The sequence below is a fragment of the Phycodurus eques genome, chromosome 10, assembly GCF_024500275.1.
Source record: "Phycodurus eques isolate BA_2022a chromosome 10, UOR_Pequ_1.1, whole genome shotgun sequence".
In the NCBI taxonomy this organism is placed as follows: Eukaryota; Metazoa; Chordata; class Actinopteri; order Syngnathiformes; family Syngnathidae; genus Phycodurus; species Phycodurus eques.
In genome coordinates this window covers 2,869,906-2,889,258 of record NC_084534.1, presented here as the reverse complement: position 1 = coordinate 2,889,258, position 19,353 = coordinate 2,869,906, and the positions used below count along the sequence as shown (strand labels likewise).

Genomic DNA, 19,353 nt, shown 5'->3' with positions numbered 1-19,353 from the left:
AAAATGATCTTCGCCCACCTTAGCTGCAAAGTCAGAAAACTTGGCATCGGGGCAACATCATGTAAATGAGACAAATTGTGATGTCACAATTTAGAAAGATTCACGCTGTGAATGCACGCTTACAGAAACATTTTCTGAAATAGGCAGAGAGGAGATTTACTCAATTGTTTAATTTCATACAAGGATGCAGGCACTCCAGAGACCCAACTTTTTGTATACAAGCAACAATTTATGCCAACTTTCTGTACATACGGCTGATCTTTGTGGATTTCAGTTTGACATTCAATACCATACACCCCAACAGTTTGTTGTCAATAAAAATTTTCGGGATGCACAGATTACATTTCGATAACAGTGTTAGCTTCTGATATGCAGCACATACTTGACTGGTTGGTAGCACACTGAATGTGGGGCGTATTTGTGTTTTCTCATGTATCTGCTTCATGCACCACATACCATACAAGCATCTGCATTCTAATATAAAAGTGTATTTTGGAAGCTTGGTAATGAAACGCTGAGTCCATGAGGGAAAACTCAATCCAGTCTTTGTTGGGGCTCACATGCGCCTCACGGTTCGCTCTTGCTTTTTTAGACAAGGGAGTGAACATGCAGGCCCCTAGCTAGCTCCAACCCTCGTCGTCATGGTAATGAAATTTATTTTGCATGAAAACATATGGGGAATAAAGTCTCCTGTAATCCTTGAGGTGTTTTGACAAAGTCACAGGCGTGTTATTAAAGTTCCCAAGCCATCAAAATCCATTTTTTTTTACTGTTAGGTCCGATATCTATGCAGTTTGTTGATTGAATGCAAAAGGCAATCAACGGCATAAGCCTCAGACTCAAAATGGGAATTGCTGTAATGTAGTTTCATCAATTAGTATTCAAATACCTGCTCACTTCGTGGTTGGTACCCACCCACTCAACTCAGCTGAACAGCAACACGGCATTTCCGGGTTTTAAGCGCGCGGGTCTTAGCCAAGCCATAAAGCCATAAAAATACAGTCTATAAAGTTTACATATGTTGTGCTTTACAACAACCTTTAATTCTATTCGCAATTTATAATTGCAAAGCTTGCATTCATTGTTGCTAGCGACAACCGTCAGGTTCAATTCAAGTGAATGGGAGCGGATGACCTAAAAATATCCCACTCTCTTTTAATTTTCACCCATGTCCCCTTTCAGATCACATTCCTTATGAGTGGGCAATCCAATGCTTGGTTAATCGTCTTTCACAATGATAGTAAGACCCCACATCGATGGATCCAAACACGTTGTCGCAATGATCATTTGGCCGCCACAAAACGCCGTGATATTGCCATGGACCAATTAGATCAAAGCTGTTTTGTATATTTAAATTAAGACGAACAGCGATCCAATCAGAGCAAAACCTATTTACACATCAAATATGATTAAGAATTTCCTGCCATCTCAATCGCCAGGCAAAACAGACCAACTGGAATAGCTTGAAAAAGGGCATCCTGGGCATTTCCAACTCATAATAAAAATTAAAATATCTGGCATACCCAATAAAAGGACATCAAAGATAAAACAAAAATGATGGCATGGGACCTTTAAGACATCTGGGGACTGTATTTCATTTTTTTATATTTATTTTATTTTTGAGAGAGCAAAAACTGCATTTTATTGACCATGTATATTTAATGCATGACAAACTACAGAGCATGTTTTTGCGTGCGCGCATGCATGCATGTTCGTGTGCATGTACACATCTGCAAGGGTGGTTAGCATGTCTTCCAGGCCTAATTTGCTGAGATGGGCCCGTCTGCCTTGAGGTTATGGTGATGATTAAAGTAATTTTGCCATTGGATGGTCTGTCTCTCTCTCTCTCTCTCTCTCTCTCATCACACACACACACACACACACACACACACACACACACACACACACACACACGCACACGCACACACACACACATACACACAGTTGTCCTGTGCCATTTCTCTACTATAATTATCTCATTACCAAATTTCATTTACTCAGACCAGACTCTCTCAATCTCTCTTTTGCCCTTCCTTTCTTGTACTAAATTATATTAAATCCATTCAAAATCAAATTTAGTCCATCAAGAGGTGAATGTGTTTCACGATCTGTAAGGGCATAGTGAACAGAAGCATCCCTGTTTCTCATCTCTATTCATTCATCAGAATCAGAATCAGAATCAGAATCATCTTTATTTGCCAAGTATGTCCAAAACACACAAGGAATTTGTCTCCGGTAGTTGGAGCCGCTCTAGTACAACAAACAGTCAATTTACAGAACACTTTGGGGACATAAAGACATTGACAAAAAACAATTGTGCAAAAAGATGCAGAGTCCTCTTAGCACTTAGAGCAGTTCGAACGACTAATATTGCAATAGTCCGGTGCAATGACCATTGTGCAAACGGCGCTGAGACTTCAAGGAGTGTATGCGGTTTAAAGTGACGAGTAGTGCGATCATCTGGGACAATGTTGGTTGTGCAAATGTTACAGATACTCCTCAATCAGTGTGCAAATGGAGCAGATGCTACTCTGGCATGAGTGGCCAGTATATGCAAATAGTGCAGCATGGCGAGACAACGACAGTGAGTGCACGAGTAATACATAATTGGCCCCACAGAAATGTGACAACGAACTCAAGTCAAAAAAATGCCAGCTTGTTGTAATGGAATTATGGAATGTCTACTAGTTCTAGTTTGCGTTGATCGGTAGCGCCTACCTGAGGGAAGGAGCCGGAAGAGCTGGTGACCGGGGTGCAGACGGTCCGAGAGGATTTTGCACGCCCTTGTCTTAGTTCTGGCAGCGTGCAAGTCCTCAATGGTGGGTAGGGGGGTACCGACAATCCTTTCAGCAGTTTTGATTGTCCGTTGCAGTCGGAGTTTGTCCTTTTTTGTAGCAGCACCAAACCAGACTGTGATGGAAGAACACAGGACCGATTCGATGACCGCTGTGTAGAACTGTCTCAGCAGCTCCGGTGGCAGGCCGTGCTTTCTCAGAAGCCGCAGGAAGTACATCCTCTGCTGGGCCTTTTTGAGGACGGAGTTGATGTTGTTCGCCCACTTCAGGTCTTGAGAGATTGTAATTCCCAGGAACTTGAAGGTCTCGACGGTAGACACAAGGCAGCTGGACAACGTGAGGGGCAGCTGTGGCGAAGGATGCCTCCTGAAGTCCACGATCATCTCTACCGTCTTGAGCGTGTTCAGCTCCAGGTTGTGTCGCCCGCACCACAGCTCCAGCCGCTCCGCTTCCTGTCGATATGCAGACTCGTCACCGTCCTTGATGAGGCCGATGACAGTGGTGTCATCTGCAAACTTCAGGAGCTTGACAGTCGGGTTCGCTGAGGTGCAGTCGTTCGTGTAGAGAGAGAAGAGCAGCGGAGAGAGGACACAACCTTGGGGCGCCCCAGTGCTGATGCTGCGTGTGGATGAGGTGGCCTCCCCCAGCCTGACCTGCTGTGTCCTGTCCGTCAGAAAGCTGTAAATCCACTGGCAGATGGCAGGTGAGACGCTGAGCTGGAGAAGCTTGGTTGAAAGGAGTTCAGGGATGATGGTGTTGAACGCTGAGCTGAAGTCCACGAACAGGATCCTCGCGTAGGTCCCTGCACTGTCGAGGTGTTCTAGGATGAAGTGCAGTCCCATGTTGACTGCATCATCCGCAGACCTGTTCGCTTGGTAGGCAAACTGCAGGGGGTCCAGCAGGGGACCTGTGACAATCTTGAGGTGGTCCAGCACGAGACGTTCAAAGGACTTCATGACCACAGATGTCAAAGCGACAGGCCTGTAGTCATTCAGACCAGAGATTGCAGGTTTCTTGGGGACTGGAATGATGGTGGAGCGTTTGAAGCAGGATGGAACTTCGCACATTTCCAAAGATCTGTTAAAGATCTGAGTGAAGACTGGAGCGAGCTGGTCCGCGCAGACTTTGAGGCAGGATGGGGACACATGGTCCGGTCCTGTTGCTTTGTTAATCTTCTGTTGTTTGAAGATGCGTCTCACATCCTGTTCATGGATGGTTAACGCAGAAGTCAGAGGTGTGGTTGTGGTCGCGGGTGCGGCCGGGTGGGTGTGTGGAGTGAAACTGTCCTTTTCAAATCTGCAATAGAAGGTATTCAAGTCGTTGGCTAGTGTGCTATTGTTCTCAGCTTGGGGGGATCGTCGCTTGTAATTAGTCAGCGATTGGAATGCACGCCAGACTGATTTCGAGTCGTTCGCGCTAAACTGTTTTTCCAACTTTGCTGCATAGATCCTCTTTGCAATGTTAATTTCTTTAGTAAGCTGGTTTCTAGCTCGATTATACAGGGCCCTGTCCCCGCTCTGATATGCATCTTCCTTAGCTTGGCGAAGCTGCTTAAGTTTAGCAGTGAACCACGGCTTGTTGTTGTTGAATGTCCGAAATGATTTTGTTGGTACACAAACCTCTTCACAGAAACTGATATAGGATGTGACAGTGTCCGTATATTCATCCAGGCTGCCAGCTGAATTTTCAAAGACACTCCAGTCTGTGCAGTCTAAACAGCTTTGAAGTTCCATCTTTGCTTCATTGGTCCACTTTTTGACTGTTTTCACTGTAGGCTTCGCACATTTAAGTTCTTGCTTGTACGTCGGTATTAAGTTAATTAAGCAGTGATCAGACGAGCCCAGGGCTGCACGAGGTATAGCACGGTATGCGTTTTTTACCGTAGTGTAGCAGTGGTCTAAAGTATTATTTTCCCTGGTAGGACAGTCGATGTGCTGCTTGTATTTAGGGAGTTCGTGGTTGAGTTTAGCTTTGTTAAAGTCCCCGAGAATAATGAGGGGTGAGTCAGGGTGTTTTTTTTTAATTTCGTTGACCTGTTCGGCGAGCGTTAGCAATGCGGCGCTCGTGTTAGCTTGCGGTGTAATATAGACTCCAGCCAGTATAAACGATGCAAACTCACGTGGCGAGTAAAATGGTTTACAGTTCAGAAACAGCGACTCCAAATGCGGGCTGCAGTGTGTGCTGAGCACCGTGACGTCCGTACACCATTTTTCGTTTATATGGAGGCATATCCCGCCGCCCTTCGTTTTTCCCGATGATTCCATGTCGCGGTCCGCTCGATGAATGTTGAAGCCGGGAAGCGTGACGGCGCCATCGGGTACGGCGTCGCAAAGCCAGGTCTCCGTGAAGCACATGGCCGCGGAACGTCCGAAGTCTTTACTGGTCTTTAACAGAAGATGAAGCTCGTCCATTTTGTTGGGTAGGGAGCGTACATTCGCGAGGTGGATCGACGGGAACGCCAATCTGTGTCCTCTCTTGCGGAGTTTCACCTGAATGCCGGCTCGTTTTCCTCTGTGGCGCCGCTTCCGCATCCATGCGCCGAAAACCACAGACGCCGCTCCGGTGAGTAACTCGGGGAAAAAACTGAGCGGACTTTCGAAAGTTGGTGACAGAAAGTCCGGAGTAGCCTCCTTGATGGTTAGCAGGTCTCCCCTTGTGTAAGTGAGTCGTGTAAGGTCTCCAAAGACGGACGAAAAACACAAAAACAAAGACAATACTAGAGAGCGCGTTACCGAGGCGGCCACACTGGTAGGCGCCATCTTTAACATCTTTAGACATTCGGAAATCCATCCATCCATCCATTTTCTGAGCCACTTCTCCTCACTTGGGTCGCGGGCGTCCTGGAGCCTATCTCAGCTGTTATCGGGCAGGAGGCGGGGTACACCCTGAACTGGTTGCCAGCCAATCGCAGGGCACATACAAACAAACAACCATTCGCACTCACATTCACACCTACGGGCAATTTAGAGTCTCCAATTAATGCATGTTTTTGGGATGTGGGAGGAAAACCGGACTGCCCGGAGAAAACCCACGCAGGCACGGGGAGAACATACAAACTCCACACAGGCGGGGCCGGGGATTGAACCCCGGACTTCAGAACTGTGAGGTAGACGCTCTAACCAGTCGGCCACCGTGCCGCCTATTCATTCAAATACAATGATATAATGTATAGTGTCTTAGTTTGGTGGTCAACAGTGAGTATGCCAATTATGCTTTTACATAGATTATTCAGATGAGGGATGTCCACTATTCTTAAAAATGTTACTTTATTTGAGAATTCATTGTTTTCCAATTTTTGTGAGTATTCGTGTGTATGTGTGTATGAATGTGTGCGTGTATGAGTGGATGGGTTGGGGAAATCCCCTCAGGTTCCCCAGAGACAAAGGTGTTAAAATGATAGACATGTTAGTGTGTGTGAGTGTTTGCCAGTCATAGTGGAGTAGTTAAAATGTGTGCATTTTATATACCAGATGGTGTGTTGCACGTAAATTGCAGAGTGAATTAAAAATAAATAAATAAACGAAAGCAAAGAATGGTGAAAACTGCCTTGTGCTGAACGCCACATGCTATCTTCGGTGCTGTTTGAAGAACCATGTGAAATTACACTTTATTGCAGCATTATAAACTTGTTGACACACATTGTGCACAATGGCATAACTAATCCCAAATTAATCCATGTGTAATAAAGTTGCATTTTGAGTTGGATTCAGAAAAGAAAAAACATGGCCTGTTGCAGCAGCAGCATTGGTCGCAAATTAAAGGAGCCATTTCACGAGTGAGTGGAGCATCGGCCATTGGCAAGCTGAGACCTTTGTCCCAGCCTATCAAGAGACTCACTGGGTGGAAAAATACATGCGAAAAAGCCACCCCCTAAACTGCATTTTTAAACAGAGGGCAGGGAAAATGCAATACATTTTAAAATGAGGTGTTGCATTTAGTATTCAGTCGAATAATAATAAAGTTAAATGATGACAGCATTGCTATTGCTTTTTTATCCATCCACCCATCCATCAATCAATCCATTCATACATACATTCATCTATTTTCTATAGCGCTTGTCTTTATGAGGGTCAAGTGAGCTGGAGCCTAGCTCAGCTGACTTTGGGTGAGAGGAAGGGTACAGTCTGGATTGGTCTCTTCAGCGTTCCCCCTCCACACAATTGCATGGTGTTAAATATAGGATGTCACTGCCTGCTCCAGAGTCCAGCGATGATGATACTGCATCTTAGTGAAGCAGACAGATGTATCCCCGAGCCTTTTATCATACACATGCATTGACAGAAGCAAAAGCACCAATGTAGGTTAAGTACCTGACTAGGGCGCATAACATCTGTATACCCACCCGGACTCCTGCAAGGCATCCTCATCTTTCCTCTTTAACTAACTCTTTTAATTAACCATTTAAAATTTACAGTCTACAAATCATTTTTAACAACCACCTTAACAGTAAAAGCACAAAAATGTCTGAAAAAAATGCTGCTCATTTCGAGAAAAAAAAATCCATCCATCCATCCATTTCCTACCGCTTATCTGGGTCGGGTCGCGGGGGCAGTAGCTTTAGCATGGACGCCCAGACTTCCCTCTCCCCAGCCACTTCCTCCAGCTCTTCCGGGGGGATCCCGAGGCGTTCCCAGGCCAGGATGTAGTCTCTCCTGGGTCGTCCCCGGGGTCTGTGCCCGGAACACCTCACCGGGGAGGCGTCCGGGAGGCATCCGAATCAGATGCCCAGCCACCTCATCTGGCTCCTCTCGATGTGGAGGAGCAGCGGCTCAACTGACACCCTGCGGAGGAAACTCATTTCGGCCCCTTGTATCAGGGATCTTGTTCTTTCGGTCACAACCCACAGCTCGTGACCATAGGTGAGGGTAGGAACGTAGATTGACCGGTAAATTGAGAGCTTCGCCTTTTGTCTTAGCTTAGTCCGCATCACTGCAGACGCTGCACCGATCCGCCCGTCCATCTCCCGTTCCATTCGTCCCTCACTCGTGAACAAGACCCCAAGATACTTGAACTCCTCCACTTGGGGCAGGATCTCATCCCCGACCTGGAGAGGGCACGCCACCCTTTTCCGACTGAGGACCATGGTCTCAAATTTGGAGGTGCTGATTCTCATCCCAGCCGCTTCACACTCGGCTGTGAACTGCTCCAGTGAGAGTTGGAGGTCACGGCTTGATGAAGCCAACATAACCACATCATCAGCAAAAAGCAGAGATGCAATACTGAGGCCACCGAACCGGAACCCCTCTACCCCTCGGCTGCGCCTAGAAATTCTGACCATATAAGTTATGAACTGAATCGGTGACAAAGGGCAGCCTTGGCGGAGTCCAACCCTCAGTCCACAAAACACATGTAGACTGGTTGGGCAAACTCCCATGCACCCTCGAGGGCCCTGCCGAGGGTGTAGAGCTGGTCCACTGTTCCACGGCCAGGACGAAAACCACACTGCTCCTCCTGAATCTCCAGCACCCCCTCCAAGGACTCCACAAAGGGTGGGTACTCTGAACTGCTATTTGGTGCATAGGCACAAACAACAGTCAGGACCCGTCCCCCTACCCGAAGGCGGAGGGAGGCTACCCTCTCGTCCACCGGGGTGAACCCCAACGTACAGGCGCCGAGCCTGGGGGCAATAAGTATACCCACACCTGCTCGGCGCCTCTCACCGTGGGCAATTCCAGAGTGGAAGAGAGTCCAACCCCTCTCGAGAGGACTGGTACCAGAGTCCAAGCTGTGTGTGGTGGCGGAACTTCTCGACCTCACACACCAGCTCGGGCTCCTTCCTGCCAGAGAGGTGACATTCCACGTCCCTAGAGCCAGCTTCTGTAGCCGGGGATCGGATCGCCAAGGTCCCCGCCTTCGGCCACCGCCCAACTCACACTGGAGCCTATCCCAGCTTACTTTTGGGCGAGAGGCGGGGTACACCCTGAAACTGGTCACCAGGCAATCACAGGGCACATATGAACATACAACCATTCGCACTCACAATCACACCTATGGGTAATTTAGAGACTTTAATTAACCTACTACCATGCATGTTTTTGGGACGTGGGAGGAAACCGGAGTACCCGGAGAAAACCCACGCAGGCATGGGGAGAGCATGCAAACTCCACATAGGCGAGGCCGGATTTGAACCCAGGTCCTCAGAACTGTGAGACAGATGTGCTAATCAGTCGTCCACCGTGCCGCCGATGGTTTCACTACAAATAAGATAAATTCACTAGGTGACATTTTGCATTTTTGCAGTCTAAATTTCATATTTCTTAACTTTCGTCATCTCACTTAATCTATTTGAAAGAAAGAGTAGTAAATCATGTCCATTATCAGATAACTAAAAAGGTATCTTTGATCTGGTCTATTTTTTCATTTAGGATGTATCAATAAAATGACAGTAGTTTATCTTCAGTATGTACCAGTATGTATGTTTTTATCAATTGAAAAGACTGAAACATAATTCTTAAAACAAACTAGATCTGGCATCACATGCATGAATGTGTGGGAACCGCTCTTTTTCTCTCTTTATTTCTTTCTCTCTCTCTCTCTCTCTCTCTCTCTCTCTCTCTCTCTGCCAACAGATTAATTGAGGAGTCATCACCAATGCAAAATCTCCATGATTCCATCAATCATCAAAAACAGATATAGAAGGCAGGAAAACAATATGTTCCAACCAATAAGCCACTACATTCTAAATATTTATTCAAAATAACGTACCAGGTCTCAGCAGTTACAGCGATATAACCCTCATAGAAACCTCATACCAAAAAAAATAATCACATGAAAATGCTTTACAATGCCGCCACAATTTGAAATTTTACCAAAATGTCACATGAAATTCCGCATATCTTGCAAAAATCCACTTTCATCAATAATAAAAGGGGAAAGGAATGTACACTGCAAGCTCGATTTAAGGAAAAAGGTTGTTAAGTGACTATTCACATATTTAGTCTTATTGTGTATATCCCGTCTGCCTCACGGTTCTGAGGACCCGTGTTCAATCCCTGGCCCCACCTGTGTGGAGTTTGCATGTTCTCCCCGTGCCTGCGTGGGTTTTCTCCAAGCACTCCGGTTTCCTCCCACATCGCAAAAACATGCATTAATTAGAGACTCTAAATTACCCGTAGGTGTGACTGTGAGTGGGGATGGTTGTTTGTTTGTATGCGCCCTGCGATTGGCTGGCAACCAGTTCAAGGGTGTACCCCACCTTCTGCCCGATGATAGCTGGGATATGCTCCAGCACGCCCGCGACCCTTGTGAGGAGAAGCGGCTCAGAAAATGGATGGATGGATGGGTATATTCCAAGGCTCGATTTATGGCACTTCCATATCAAATCTCACCTTGCCCAACTATTTCCAGTAATTATCGTCTCTTCCGCACTCTGTTAGATTTTTCGAAATGCTATTTGCTAGTCAGCGCTAAAGTTACGAAGGAAATGAACAATTTTGCTTCTGAGAAAAAGAGGTATTATTGTCGAGCATTGATGTGTGCCTTTGTTTCTGGCTTCTCAATCAATCAATCAATCGAATCCAGGGTCCGAAATAACCCACATTTTTTGCATCGCAATATTTGCTATATAAAATTGTTTTTGTATTGCAATTGTGGAGATTTGTGAAGCAATTTTTCAACACATTGTTTTGGGCAGTAATTTGAATAAAAGTTCCACCAAGTACTAGGGATGGGTATCGTTAAGATTTTAATGATCGAAAATAAATAAAGTAAAGTAAATCGATTACTCATGCCTGAAAAGTGAGACACGATGAATGCTGGGATGCTACCTTAGCACAGCAAGTTAGCAACAACAGAGCTAACTCAAATGCCCCACTATTTTCTCTTCGTGTACATGCAGTCATTCTAACAATCAAAAGCTTTATGGCCACTCCACAACACCTTGACTTCTACTGATCAAGCAGCTAAACTACAACTAAAGTAAAGTATATGTCACAATAAAACCATGTATACAATTAGAAGTTAACCTCTCTAGTTTTAGATGTATTATTTTCAAGTTGAAAATAAAAAAATACATTCCCACGTGTTTCTAATAAGCAATAGGACTTTCATCCAAACCGCTAGCCTCAGGATTGTTCTTTTATGAAACCAAAGTTAAGGTCTATTCAGATGTGCTGGAAAGGAGGGTCCGTCGGGAAGTCGCATCTCAGATACAGGAGGAGCAAGTGTGGTTTTCGTCCTGGCCGTGGAACAGTGGACCAGCTCTACACTCTCGGCAGGTTCCTCGAGGGTCCATGGGAGTTCGTCCAACCAGTCAACATGTGTTTTGTGGACTTGGAGAAGGCGTTTGACTGTGTCCCTCGGGAGTCCTGTGGGGGGTGCTTTGGGAGTGTGGGGTATGGGTTACCGAACCCCCCTTGGGCTGTTCGGTCCAAGTCAGAGTTTGGTCTGCATATCCGGCAGTCAGTCGGACTCGTTTCCGGTGAGGGTTGGACTCCCCCAAGGCTGCCCTTTGTCACCGATTCTGTTCATAACTTTTATGGACAGAATTACTAGGCGCAGCCAAGGCGTAGAGGGGGTCCGGTTTGGTGGCCTCCGTATTGCATCTCTGCTTTCTGCAGATGATGAGGTTCTGTTGGCTTCATCAAGCCGTGATCTCCAACTCTCACTGCAGTTTGCAGCAGAGTGTGAACCGGCTGGGATGAGAATCAGCACCTCCAAATCTGAGACCATGTTCCTCAGTCGGAAAAGGGTGGCGTGCCCTCTCCAGGACGGGGATGAGATCCTGCCCCAAGTGGAGGAGTTCAAGTATCTTGGGGTCTCGGTGCAGCATCTGCAGTGATGCGGACTTTGTATCGGTCCGTTGTGGTAAAGAAGGAGCTAAGCCGAAAGGCGAAGCCCTCAATTTACTGGTCGATCTATGTTCCTACCCTCACCTATGGTCACGAGCTGTGGGCCGTGACCGAAAGAACAAGTTTCCTCCGCAGGGTGTCCGGGCTCTCCCTTAGAGATAGGGTGAGAAGCTCAGTCATCCGGGAGGGCTCAGTAGAGCCGCTCTCCTCCACATTGACAGGAGCCAGATGAGGTGGCTCGGGCATTTGATTCGGATGCCTCCCTGGTGAGGTGTTCCGGGCACGTCCCAGGACACGCTAGAGAGACTATGTCTTTCGGCTGGCCTGGGCACGCCTCGGAATACCCCCGGAAGAGCTGGACGAAGTGGCTCGGGAGAGGGAAGTCTGGGCGTCCCTGGTAAAGCTACTGCCCCCACGACCCGACCTCGGATAAGCGATAGAAAATGGATGGATGGATGAAACCAAAGCCATGTACTGTAAACTCAGAGTACAATTTGCTCTATTTTACCCCTTGTGACAATAGTGGGAAAGGGGTGGCAGACATACAGTATGAGTGCTCTCAACCAAATAGTTGGAATGGAAGACTGGAAGACCACACTGGCTATTAAAGTCTTACTCTCTCTCTCTCTCTCTCTCTCTCTCTCTGTTTCTTTTTCTGTTTTCTGGGTGCATTAACCTCAGCTCCACAGTGCTTCAGAACAAAGAAATGGTTGTGTGTGTGTGTGTGTGTGTGCGTGTGTGTGTGTGTAGGTGCGTGCGTGCATGTGTGTGTCTGTGTGTGTGTGTGTGTGTGTGTGTGTGTGTGTGTGTGCATCCGCGTGTGACTTGTGTACCACTGTGCCTCCCACATACTGGACATCCATGCCCCAAGACTACACACAAACATTAAGAAAATACTTGAAATAAAATAATCCTCACACCTGCATACGTCATGCACAGACATTCACATACATTCATTTATTCAATGCATGTTGAATAGTCAAACTTCCTAATTAGTCAACAAACCGCATGTTCACAAGTTGCAAATATAACCAGCGACACAACACATACGCAGATTCAAAGTGTCATCTATACTGAAGGAGATCTATTTTCACTTGATATTTTTCACTAAAATCAGTAGGAAATTCCTTATAGAATTCTGGATTAGCATAATCCAGACGGTAAAACAGGAACTACATTCTTCCAATGATATTTATAGAAGAGTTTACGTTCTTGTGCTACTATGGAAGACACCCGTCAGTTTACGTCTTCATGAGCAAGCTCAATATGTCATCAGTCTCAAGCTAATTTAACAATGACAGGTTGAACCCCACCTGACCATTGAACGTTAAATGACAACCAATAGCTTCTGAAGACTGAAGATGCCGTAGCCAATGCAACAGCATGCACCCAAAACATACTGTAAGCAACATAATTTTCCAGTAATTTCTGGCTGGCCAATTAGTCTGTGAGTGTGCAAGTGTGCATGGTTGTGTGAGTGCATTGGCAAAGAAAGTCATTCCTGACAAATGAAACCATGTGGCATTTACCCTCATTGAAAGTGCCTCAAAAACAAACAAACAAACCTTTCAAGCATTTAATAATCCACAAACATGTACTGTACATTAATTGCATAACCAGTAAAACGAAGTGACAGTTTCAGTTAAATATTGACTTACGCAAGAATCACGTCAGGAGAAAAACACAAGACACACATGTTACACACACACACACACACACACACAAATGCATGTGGAGCTACACATCCCTACCTGTCACAATGTAACTCTTAAATCCAGGTTGTCATACAAGTTCTGTGTCTCCATCTGTATCAATCCCCCCCAAAAAAACACCACAGGTGACAGGATGTGAAAATGTCGTTGTTGCTATTTGCTATTCATCTTTTTCATTCATCCTCTTTTTTTTCTTAATCTTTCTGTCTGTGTTTCTCTAGCGCTCTCAGATCTCAGTGCCTCTCGGGCTGTATGCGATCTCTGCTCTCCCTCTCACACTGTTCTCCATCTGTCACCGCCCCCTCAGATTAACCCCTCCCACTTCATGAATTATTAATGAGCCTCAGACACACACACGACAGACAGACTGTTTGTAAAGAGGAAAATATGATTAATAAAACATTAAAAACATTCTAAACATGAAATCATGAATAAAAGTAAGAATGTTGGTCAGGAGCAACACATAGTGTACATAATACAGCATTAGATAGGTAGGTAGGTACAGAGAGAGAGAGAGAGAGAGAGAGAAAAAGAAAGAGAGAGATCGATCGATCTATAGATAGATGTTTTCGAACATTACAGTCTTCAATCACTTGCAATCCAAACTGCCTTCTCTTGACTTTATTTTCCCAGTGCTTCTTCACATTAGTCACTTGTTATTTCACATTTCATACCAGTAATGACATCACGGCAATTGGTGACTCCCCACCGCACATCAGGCAATTAAACAGCTAGTGACAGACTGTAACAGAAAAACTGCAACCCCGTATCATGTTTTGAGGCTTCACATACAATATATTGTATCGTATTATTATTATTATTATTTTTAATGGAACCGCAAAAACATGGCATGATTGTCGAGGAAGAAGCAGATGGCCACAAAGAAGAGGACAAACGGGCGACAATAAGGAGAGAGTGTGGATATTTTGTGAGGCTGTTGGTAATGATTGATCGCCCTCGCACCAACTCCACCCATGCATTTCGTCAACAAAGACTCGACCAGCTTTTGTTTTTCAGTTTCTAGTTTTTCAAGATACGACCTGTTGTTCGGAAGCTCTTTTGCTTTGACGAGTGAGCACAAATTTGAGATGGTGGCAGTGAACTCAACTCAACTCAGCTCACTTCACAACAAGCAGCGGTTTTGCTGCTAGTCAATAATTCTTGTTTAATGCCATTCCCAGTTGTTTACTATGAAACTCAATATAAAATAAATATGAGATGCCTCTGTAAATAAAACCAGAATATAATGATTTGCAATACTTTGCAAATTATTGTCATCTGTTCTTATTTACGTTTTACACAATGTCCCAACTTAATTGGGACAATGGGGTTTGTAAATTCGAATATTTGTTTCATGAAAACACATTACTGTAATCCCAATAATCTATTGTCTTCACTTCACAGTGTTTCTCTTGGCTGAACCGCTTCCAGTATGTGTGGCTATCCATGAATTCCTGTCACACTGTTAACACATGAAGATTTAACCAAAAGCTCCAACACACGGCAGCCATGCATTAACACATTCACACGCAAAAAGCACAGGTCACCGAGAAGACAGGGCTGATCATGCATGAAGGTAGGCGAGCATGCATACAGAAAACTCTATTTCGTTCTCACACACACACACACACGCACGCATACACGTAAATAGAAACACAGAGCTGCCCACGTATGTAGTACAGGCTAGAAAGCTTCCCCCAGCTGGAGGCAATCTGAGATTTCTCATGGATGCGACATGGCTGGAAGGAAGGTCAGTCACGGTAAATCACGGTAAATTAGTGTGCACCCATATTCGTGTGTGCATGTGTGAGCTAAACATTGGGTAAACACAAAAGAGCAAAATGTAACATTTTCCAGATAAAAAGCAGGACGGCCAGTGGGACTGACATTTTTTCAAATAATCAAGCAAGTCAGACATGATTTAATATACTTAATTATTCATTTACTTAATTATTTTTTTTGGGCAAGGACAAATATTAGTAGTCTTTAGATTGAGATTTAAATTACATATTTGTTTGCGCAGGGCACATATAAACAAACAACCATTGGCACTCACATTCACACTTACGAGCACTTTAGAGTTTTCAATTAACCTACCATCCATGTTTTTGGGACCCTAGTGAGGAGAAGTGGTTCAGAAAATGGATGGATGGATTGGGAAGATGGCAGTTGTGGCTCCATATTCATTGTAATAAAAAAAAAATCATATACTAATTGCAAATTTTAGACTAAAATAGGAACAGATACAGTAGTTCTTTGATCAAAGTGTACATTATCATATATAAATGTCACATTTTTACACATTCTAACTCAATGGAGTGACGATGACACCGAGAAAAAGCAAGCACATAGGCTTTCAGGCCATACTGGAAAAAACTTACCTTCTCAAAACAAGTGCAAATATATTAAAAACAAGGCACTCTGTCCCTAAACTAAGTTAAAATATCTGTCAATCGAGCTAGTATAAATTGACTTGATAGGATTCTTAAAATAAGAAAAATAAGATCGTGTTGTTCTTGCTGAGAATTTCGAAAAACAAGTCTATACTGTCTAAGAATAACTACAGTAAGATGTTTTCACTAAATATAGGATATATTCACGAGGTAAGATTTTGCATTTTTACAGTGCAGAGACGGTTTTTAAATGTCTTTTTCACTCATGTTTTCTGCTGTGCCTTCCTGTCCTCAGCCAATATTTGCAGCCTCTGTCAAGTCACAGCCCCACCCCCCCAACATGCCCTGAGCTGTGACATGCAAATGACCCTTGCATTTCAATACTGTATATCATATTCCCTGGCAACAAAAGGAAGTCCTCATCTCCTTTCTGGTTTTCCTTAACATGAGCGCCAAGACACACACACACACACACACACACACACACACACGCACGCACGCACGCACACACACACATACAACAAGCAGACAAAGCAAGGACATCAACTCGTGTCCAGATGGACTGCAACAGTTGACCTCTGTTCATCTCGGCACACAATAAACCCGAAATAGACACTTACAGACATATGCACTTGAGCTTCCTCACACACATAAACACTCGCGCACATTCACAAAAACTTCCTGACATTTATTATGACAAAATGCAATTAATATGACATGCAGGTTAAAGAACAATCTAGATTTATGATTTAGAATTTATATGATACAAGCATCATTGCTTTTACGATAAAAGCCCATAGATAACAGCTGTATGAATTATCATTACTGCCTTATTACTGGCATTTTGTAAACAGGAAAGAGAACAACAACCTTTAATAAAGATAACTTAAGGCTCCATATGAAAGGAAACTGATAACTTCACGCCAGAAGTATAACTTTTCAAAAGAATATCGTGTCTTCAAAAGTGCTATACTGTACAGTATATAGACTAAATTTCCAAAAGTATCAAAAAAGGCTCACCTGCCTAGACTCAGATATGAATTAAAGTGACAACCCATTCTTAATCCATAATATGACATCGGTCCACCTTCAGTGTGTGACCTCACAAATATGCTCCTGGAAGAATGGTGCAAAAATTCCTATAAACTAAATTCTAAACCTTGGTGAACGCCTTCCCACAAGAGTTGAAGCTGGTATAGCCGAAAAGGGGTAGACCAACATCATATTAAACCATATGGATTTAGAATGGGATATCACTTAAAATCATATGTGACTCAAGGCAAGTGAGCGAATACTCTTGGCAATATAGTGGAAGTGTCATTTATTGTTTTGCTTCATAAACTATTTTATTAAGGCCAGAGCCTAATTCTTACCATAACAAGTATTATCATTAGTTTTATTTATCACAAAAAAAAAAAGTGTGCTCCTCATCCTAACTTGAACAAACAAATGGAAAAAAATATACTATTAGTCAAGGGAAACCTGGACTGAAAAATAATGAAACAAAATGGGGGAGGAAAGGAAAATGTGAGGAGGGATAGAAGAAATTAGGACAACGTAAGCGATTTATGCCCAGGGGTTTCTTGCATTAATTAACTCTGCAATGACCCTTACACACACACGCACGCACACATACACACCCATACACACACACACACAGCAACCGTTTCCGGTGGTTATTGAACCGAGTGTTGGGTCAGAGTCGAACCAGGGCATTGGCCAGACACAAACACACACATTTATGACTCATTTAGGACCCACGATTTCTACAAATATGAAAGTATTCATTAGTCACAAGCCTTTGACAAATTTTAATTTGAGTGCGCTACTTGTTCTATAAATGCATTGTATGTGTGGGCTTTGTGGATGAGTCCGCTAACTGAAACAATGCACTGATCATATATAACGAAACTATAGACACAAATACTGTACATACTCAGTGTTTTGTGTGGATGGATGGGTGAATTCAAATTCATTCCCATCATTAAAATCACATAAACAAGTCTAGTAAACATAAGAAATCGTGTGCGTGCGTGCGTGCGTGCGTCATGTTCGTGTGTGTGTTGGGTGTGTGTATACAGTACGTGCATGCGTGCAGAAGTGAGTACGTGTGTGTGTTTGACCCATTCTATGCATGTGTGTGGGCTACTGTCAATTAGGCTTTGTTCATGTGAAGGAGGATTGTGAATTGTAGATTAAGATAAACAACACAGAGACGGAACACACTACTGTACTATTGTGCAGCAACAGTCCCCTGTCTTTTCTCAAATAACACACAGAGACATTTCACTGAGCTGAAACATGGTTGCAATACACTCAAGTAACTGTGTTAGCACTATGATAACAATACAGTAATTGAGTATTTTACTTATTGGCAGCCCCTGTTTATGTCTTTACCATTATTCCCTGTTGTTTTTACCGTTATGCAAGAAGCGTACTTCAATGGGCCACCACCATTTGCACTGTCAATAAGAATTGCCTTTATTTTATGAATACCTAAAATTTTAATTCATCAATAACCTTTTGAAAGTAGGACTTTAAGAGTATATGTTGTTTCAGCATGGAAGTGTCTACCTTTTTTTTTAACTTAATCAGTAATTCTACTTTTACCAGAGTATTTATTTATTTATTTTATTTTTTTACACAAGTGCAACCACAATTGCAATGAAGTTGGGACGTTGTGTTAAACTTAAATAAAAACAGAATACAATGATTTGCAACTCATGTTCAATCTATATTTAATTGAATACACTGCAAAGACAATATATTTAATGTTCAAACTGATAAACTTTATAGTTTTTAGCAAATAATCATTAACTTAAAATTTTATGGCTGCAACATGTTCCAAAAAAGCTGGGACAGGCGGCAAAAAAGAGGAATGCTCATCAAACACATGTTTGGAACATCCCACAGGTGAACAGGCTAATTGGGAACAGGTGGGTGCCATGATTGGGTATAAAAGGAGCTTCCCTCAATTGCTCAGTCATTCACATGCAAAGATGGTGCGAGGTTCACCTCTTTGTGAACAAGTGTGTGAGGAAATAGGCGAACAGTTTAAGGACAATGTTCTGCAACGTACTGTAGCGGACATGCCACGCAAAAGATGCCACCCGGCATCCCAGCCTCACACTACCCCCGCTCCCTGCCGAGGTAGATTGTAACTCCAGAGTCACATGCAGACTCTAAACGGATTAACACAATAAACTATCTTCAACAAGACACAGACATTTGCTTTGCCACGCTGACGCTAAGTGAATCACGTCTGCCTGAGACTTCAAAGGGGAGACCGACGGATGCTGGGTTCGCCCCCGAACGCTAAGTTAATTAACTCCCCGCCAAGTCGAAGGATTTGACCAGCAGCGACGCCTCCACCCTGCTGAGAGCTGCTACTTGGGAGTTGGAACAGGCAACAGCGACACCCACGGGCGACGGAACGACACTACAGACAGGGGTTCATAAGACAGTCAGTGACTCGACTGGGAGTCAGTATTTTAAGAACTTTACAAGCCACTAGTGACTGTATTGCTGCAAACTTTAATGTCTAATGTCAAATCTGTTGTTAACTGAACCAGATGGAATGTCTCACCCCAGGCCACAAATGTCACATGAAAATAGTAATGTTCTCCACACCACATAACATTTGAAACATTCATTACAGGTATGA

The 19,353-nt window shown here is 43.9% G+C and overlaps 1 protein-coding gene across 25 annotated transcripts in view; it reads right to left on the bottom strand.

Annotated features, from left to right (window-relative positions):
- The window catches only part of nfasca (neurofascin homolog (chicken) a), a 195,673-nt gene that overhangs the window by 121,985 nt on the left and 54,335 nt on the right, over window positions 1-19,353 (bottom strand). For 24 of the 25 annotated variants that reach the window (XR_009769281.1, XR_009769284.1, XR_009769285.1 and 21 more), the window contains exon 1: window positions 13,336-13,569. The exons of the other annotated variant lie outside the window; for it this stretch is intronic. The gene's annotated coding sequence lies outside the window, so the exon portion shown is untranslated. Of the gene's footprint in view, window positions 1-13,335; window positions 13,570-19,353 lie in introns of those variants that run through there. 25 annotated transcript variants of the gene reach the window in all.